We start from the raw sequence: 7383 nt of genomic DNA, 5'->3' as shown, positions 1-7383 counted from the left end.
GGGAAGTTTTGTTACTATTATGTGGAATATAATATGTGCTTAAGAAAAAAACTACACAGCCTAATTTCCCAATTTGATAAGCAATCCTCTTATGTTCTTTTCATATTGAAATGCTCATGTTTGCTGGGGTCATAAGAGAAAAAAATCATTACAGAAGTAAGAGAAGGGGTAGAGTTAAGACCGCCGAGTGAGACCTTCGCAACGTTGCCACACCTCCCCCAAAACCTCTTCTATAATGACCTAAAGACATGCAAAACCAAATTCTAAGTGGGAAAGTTAAGAAAAAGTCACAGTGAGTCATCTTTCCAGCTGCTTTAGAGGATAGGGAGGTCTGCAGACATTGAGGTGGGGGCTGGCTAGGAGCAAAACACAGCAAAAAGAGCACCAGATTGTGGAGGCAGCACCAGGCTGTAGAGGCAGCAGCTCAGCACCCAGGGATAGAAAAAGGACTGAACACCTAGACAGAAAGAGATCCCAGGAGGACTATCACAGGGAGCAGGAATGGGTGCCATCTAGTAGTTCTGTCACCCATTACCTAGTTTTGGCTCACAGTTCCAGGGAAGAGAGGAGCAGTTGGTCAAAGTCATAGGAGAGCAGGGGTCCGACCTCTACATGGAGCAGAGCACAGAGCAGGAAGTCAGTAAAGAGAATTCTCTTCATATCATACCACATTGGAAGCACCAAAAATTTACAAGCCAGCGAAATCAGCAGGAGGACATAAAAAATAGAAGCTCAGGCCAGTCATCCTCTCCAGAGGATGGATGGATTGGACTCTCTCAGAGTCCAATTCTAACACAAAGTGCAAAGAAGTAGGCTGGGAAAATGAGCAAAGAACCTAACCATAAAAAGCCACAATGATGACAGGGAAGTTCAAGACACAAATTCAGAAGACAGTGACTTTAAAACATCAACAAGCAAAGCCTTAAAGGAAAAAAAAACTGCAGATTAGACACAAGCCCAACAAGAATTTTTAGAAGAGTTAAGGTACAAAAATAAATTATTTTAAAAATCTAATAAGAGGGGTAGAAGACAAATGGGAAAAGAAATGCAAGCTATGCAGGAAAGTTATGAAAAGAGAATTAAAAGTTTAGTAAAAGAGGAACAAAAATTACTGAAGAAAATAACTTCTTAAAAATCAGAATTGGTGAAATGGTAAAATAAATAAGGTACAAAAAATACTGAAGAACATAACTCTTTAAAAATCAGAACTGGCCAAGTAGAAGCAAATGACTTCATGACACATTAAGAAAAAATAAAACAAAGTTAAAAGACTAGAAAAAAATAGAAGAAAATATGAAACATTTCATGAGAAAAACAACTGACCTAGAAAATAGATCAAGGATAATTTAAGAATCCCTGGACTACCTGAAAGTCATGAAAAAAAAGTTAATACATTATATTTCAAGAAATTATAAAGGAAAACTGCCAGATATCTTAGAACCAGAGAGCACGGTAGAAATTGAAAGAATCTACCAGTCACTTCCTCAAAGAGATCCCAAAATGAAAACTCCCAAGAATATTATAGCCAAAATTCAGAGCTCTCAGGGTTAGCAACCAATGCAGATGAAATAAAAAGCAACTATTAGGAGCTATTCTGCCTAATTATATGCCAAAAAAACTGGTGAGCTAAATTAAAAGGATGAATATTTATAAAAATATAAATTTCCCAAATAAACAGAAGAGGAAATAGAATAGTTAAATAACACTATATTAGAAAAAAATGAATAAGCCATAAATGAGCTTCCTTAGAAAAAAACAAATGATAGAGAATTCAATTATGCTCTAAACTTATGGGAAAAGGGTAGGAATTGTCAAAGCTGCCTTTCCCTCTTCATGTAAGAGGTTCACACAAGGGTTCACACAAAGTACCCATGGCCTCTAACTTCACCTGAGGATGGGAAGATAAATAAATCCACTCTTTCAATCATTCAACATTTATTCACTGTCAAACGCAGGCAGAATATAATGCCAAATCTCGGGAGGATATGAAGACTAAAGATCACAGACCTACCCTCAATTAGTTTAAAGTCAAATTGGTGTAGAAAGGAGAAAACTCACAGCATAACATGATATGTACATCTCAAGGTTCAGGGACTTCTGCCTCAGATGCTAGCATGGGACAGTTAAAGTCACAGAAGTCAAGGAGTATAAGAGCACAACTTCTCATAATTATAGGCTACCGGTGTGTGTGTGGGGGGTGTGTGGGTGGGGGTGTGTGGGTGTGTGTATGTTGGCCCAAGGTGTGGGGATGCTGGGGACAATGTCACTGAAGTAAATAAATAACAATTTTTGATGTTTTGAGTAGAGATGCCAAATAGAAAGAACTCTTTGGATTAGTACTGGTGTTTTTCAATTGCTTGCTATCAGAATTTCTCTTCAATATTTCCCCTGAAATCACCATTTTATATTATGTTTAGGCACCTGAAGTTTTCCATGGGTACTGAAATTATGGGACTTCTGGGAAGCAGTATACCTTGACGCAGATTTTTTTTCCTCAATTCTCTACAGGATTCTGCAAATTTGGCAAATTAGAAAGGTAGTCCCACAGGAAAACTGTCATTTTCAAACAATCTGAGGGGATCTGCATCTATTCAGAGAAGATACAATGAAAATCTTCTTTGGAAATGTGCTACCACTAAGTGACACCGAAATATCACCTAAACTAATTCATTCCCATCAGAGCTGAATTTTCTTAGTTGAATCTAATGGTGACCTGAACAAAAGGTCTGACCTACTGGCAACATTACTACTAGAAACCCATTTGGAGGATGAAAAGTACACGCAGATTCTTTGCGAACTATAGGAAGACTATTGCCACGCTTACATACCAGTCACCATCTTATCATGTCAGCGTCCCAAAGAAGCTCTCATCTCCAAAATAACACTGGATCAAGAGTGAAGGCTAACACACAATTAGCACCCCAGGACTATAAACTATTGTTACCTTCTGATTTTTGGAATGAATATATTTCAAGGTAATTAGCTTGAAGGACAATTCAAATATAGACCAAAAATAATTAAAATAACAATACTAATTTGCCAAATGTTTTACATGTTATTTCGTTTGATCTTCATAACAACCTGGTGAGGTAAGTACTATTATTATCCTCATTTTACAGATGAGGAAACTGAAGCAGAGACTAGAGTTTAAGTCACTTGCCCAGGATCACCCAGCTAGCAATTATCAGAGGTTCAATTTGAACTAAAGTCTCTCTGACTCCACATCCAGGACACTATTCCACTGCCTACTGCTTCCAAATAGCATACATTACTCAGGAAAGCATAATAAAACTATAAATCTTATCAACAGTAGCCTCAAGCCTTATCAACAACAGCCATTTGGACTGAATCCATTTGGATTCAGTCAAAGGGCCGCACTTGAGGACCTAGAGGGCCACATGTAGCCTAGAGGCCACAGGCTCCCCAACCCGCTCTAGTGCTTCCTTGGGTAGGCAATGCCAGTAAATACCAGAAACAAACAAACATTTTTTTTTCCATAAAATTTCTAGGACTTTGAATTTCATTTGCCAAGTACTTAATGGTTCAAAATTATCAAATAAGATTAATTCAAATGTAATTGTGAAAAACTACAACTCCCAAATAGGTTTTTATGTTTTTATCATAAAGGTTTGATTTGACCTCCATGAAGGAGTGAACATTATTTTTTTCTTGGCAATCATTTGAGGGGCTGGTATAACGACACGTCGTCCATTTGACAAATGTTGATTTTTACTAAATTGTCGATTCATCTCAACATTTCTTCCCCCCAGAAATGTGGGAAATCTGCATGACACGACAATTTCCAAATGGTCGGATGTGACTTCGAATTTCCTCCTTGATTTGGGTGGATAATGAGACTTTCTTCTCAACTTCTCTTGTGGCCTCCTTTAACTTTGCATTATAGATTTCTGTCATAATTCTATTTGTGGTAACAACTCACAGAGAACCTGTCTGGCTCTCAGAAGCCTTTCAAGGGAAGTCACACATTTATCATAGTCAACCACACTCTAATTTCTCAAGACACTGCCAAACAGATCATCAATTGGGGATATGTTAAGTACAATAGAACCAATCCCATTTTTATAAGAAGCTTATTTTTCTCAGCAAAGGCCTGCTGTGGAAGGTCAAGTTTGTTGGCACTCATTAGTAAGAACCATAATATGCTGTTGAAAGTTCTGTTAAAACTGTTCAGTATGCCAATGACCTATTGGGTGACATCACATTATAATAGATCACATTTGCCAATTCAGCAATTTGCATCAACAATTCTGTCAAAAACTACCGAGATAGTTGGAATGGTTCTCAAGGGATTTCATGATCCTTCCTGACGCATGCTAGATTGCCAGGAAAGTTGGCTTTCTTTAATAGACAGACTTTTTGGTCCATTGCAAGATAAATGCATTTTGCTTTAAAGGATCAACAAACACATCCTTCCTCTACTCTGATCCCTTCTCCACACAGTAATTTTCCTCAACCACAGGTTACTCCTCTACTTGATAAACTCCAGTGGCTCCCCATTGCCTCGAAGAGTAAATCCAAACTCTTCTGTAGGACATTTAATGTCAATTTCCTTGGTTTGGTTTCACAGCTTTTTCACATTTTGGCCCCTCCCTGTATTTCCAGTCTTCTTACGTGTTAGTCCCCTCCACGCACTCTGCGTTCGAGCAATATTGGTCTACCTGCAGTCCTGCACGTTCAACATCGCATCTCTATGTCTTTGCACTGCCCTTCTCTCTATGTCTGGAAGGTACTATCTCCTTACTTCCGCCTCTTGGAATCCCTGGTTTCCTTCAAGATTCAGTTCAAGAGCCATCTTCTACATAAAGCTTTTCCTGATCCCCCCAGATGCTCATCCTTCCCCCCTCCCCACCATCTATCATATTCATTTTGCATGTACGTTGCATATACTTATATATGTATATGTTTTCTCCACCATTAGAATGTAACCTCTGTGAAAGCAAGGACAATTCCGTGTTTGTCTTGTGTTCCCAAGGCTTATCACAATGTTTGGCAAACAGTAGATGCTTAATAAAAGTTTGTAGATTGATGTCTAAGACTTTTGTCTTTGGGCTACTCCCTGATTTCCAAGCAAATAGAGTAAAAGGAAAATCAATATGAATACTTGTTCGTCATTTTTGTTCTGCTATGTCCCATACCAAAGAAGAACACAAAGAAATAAGGTTAATCAATCACAATCACAGGCATAGATCCAATTGGCCTAAGATTTCCCCAAAGTTCATCGTTTTGTAGAGATCAGCTCATTTAGCACCGAAATATATCTGTCCCCAGGCAGACTGGCAACATCTGCTAAGCACCACCCTCCAGCATTATGGAGTTAAGAAAATCTAATTGAAACATTGAAAAGAATTTTGGCTATTAGGTTTGATCTTAGGGAGAACCAATGACAGCTACTAGTTTCAGGGCAAAAAGTTAGATAAGTTAACTCTTTTTAAATATGATGATATACACTAAAGTAACCATGAATAGCTCAATGAAAGGGATCATTTACCTTCGAGTGACCACTTAACAGGCAAAGAATGGTTTAGTTCTCCAGAATCACCTTAGAATTGGGTTATAGCTCTTCCAGACAAGGCTCTCACGCTGCCGTTGCAGCCATGTCTCTTGTAATCTGAGAGTGCTCAACACCAACATTGATGGACAACGGAAAGTAGCTTTTGCCATCACAGCCATCAAGGGTGTGGGGTGAAGATATGCTCATGTAGTACTAAGGAAAGCAGACATTGACCTCACCAAGACGGCTGGTGAGCTCACTGCAGATGAGGTGGAGCGGGTGATCACCATCATGCAGAATCCCCGGCAATACAAGATTCCAGGCAGAAGGACGTAAAGGATGGAAAACATAGCCAGGTTCTTGCCAACGGTCTGGACGATAAGCTACGTGAAGATCTGGAGCGACTGAAGAAGATTGGGGCACATCGTGGGCTTCGGCACTTCTGGGGTCTCTGAGACTACAGGCCGCAGGGACCGCACTGTGGGTATGTCCAAGAAGAAGTAAACAACTTCACTGGCCTTGTCTATTAATAAATAGCTTATATCAAAAAAAAAAGAATTGGGTTATACCAGGTCATAGTACGACAGGATCTTTGCCTAGGAAGGGTACCCTAAAAATGACATAATCTAATCTCCAACCCATTACATACATACCCTCTGTAATTTACTTTAATGTTATGATGGATCTGTATTCTTATCAAGGTAGGCACTTCTCCTGTAGTGAATTTTCATGATTCTTATCCACGCCCTGTATTCTTATTCCACATGCCCTGTATAAAGGATTGACCCAAATGTTTTGGAGACATTCCTCTAGTTATTTTAATGTTCTATGGATTCTGTTACAACCTGGGCTGCACATCTGTTCTCTTTGATGGTCGCTGTGTTACACTATCACCTCCTTTTCCAGTTCAGTTCAATCCAGTCCTCAATGATGACTTCAACCATTTCTAACAAGCAAGTCATCTTTGAGATTATGTGGCAGCCTACCATGTGTCTTTTCATTGCCCTGTAGGTGACCTTCCATTTTGATTCCTTGGAAATCATGGTGTTCCATAATTTATAGGCTAGAAGCATTAGTGGGAGAAAACCGGTCATAAAAAGATGAGATTTTGCAGCAGGAGTGAGATTGGTATCAGTGAAGGTGCTATGCAATTTCCAAAAATGTCCATTCTCCTATTCAGTTCTGGCTCCAGCTCATTGTCCATATGCATAGTATGTCCAAAATATAGGTACTTGTGGACTATTTATGGTCTTTGGAGTTTTATAGTTGAATGTTCTTGCTGCATCTCCTGTCAAGGTTCCTTCAGGCTAATTCTCCCTTCTACAGATTTTCATTGTTTTGTGAGATGATGTTGTTTTGGGTATTCCACCTCCCTCCTCAGCAGGGTTTTGCAAATGAGCTTGTATTGTAAATCAGCTTTGCTCAAGGCTGCCATGGCTCATGGCTACATGGTTGTAGTTTCTGGGTTCTCAAAGGCTCTGCCAGCGGAGCACAAGCTGTGGCGGGTCCTACGAAGCTGGAAAAGGTATCCACTATGGGCCAACACATGCCATTTATAAAGGGCTTTCTGTACGAAGCTGGAAAAGGTATCCACTATGGGCCAACACATGCCATTTATAAAGGGCTTTCTGTACGAAGCTGGAAAAGGTATCCACTATGGGCCAACACATGCCATTTATAAAGGGCTTTCTGTTCTTTGTGTAGGAACTTCCAGCACTTGCAGAGATAGCTCGCTCCACTTGGAGGCAATGCCTGGCACATAGTAAGCACTTAATAAATATTGACCGATGGATGGATTGACGGGTCTGATTGTCAGAAAGTTGCCCTACAGAGCGAGTTTAGACCTGCCTCCCTATGTTTTCTACTCATTG

At 39.6% G+C, this 7383-nt stretch overlaps 1 pseudogene; it reads left to right on the top strand.

Annotated features, from left to right (window-relative positions):
- Window positions 1-854: 854 nt before the first annotated feature.
- Window positions 855-6016, top strand: LOC114025022 (annotated as a pseudogene).
- Window positions 6017-7383: the final 1367 nt, after the last annotated feature.

Source organism: Vombatus ursinus, unplaced genomic scaffold, assembly GCF_900497805.2.
Source record: "Vombatus ursinus unplaced genomic scaffold, bare-nosed wombat genome assembly UNPS02004577.1, whole genome shotgun sequence".
Lineage (NCBI taxonomy): Eukaryota > Metazoa > Chordata > Mammalia > Diprotodontia > Vombatidae > Vombatus > Vombatus ursinus.
This window is presented reverse-complemented; position numbering and strand designations above follow the sequence as displayed.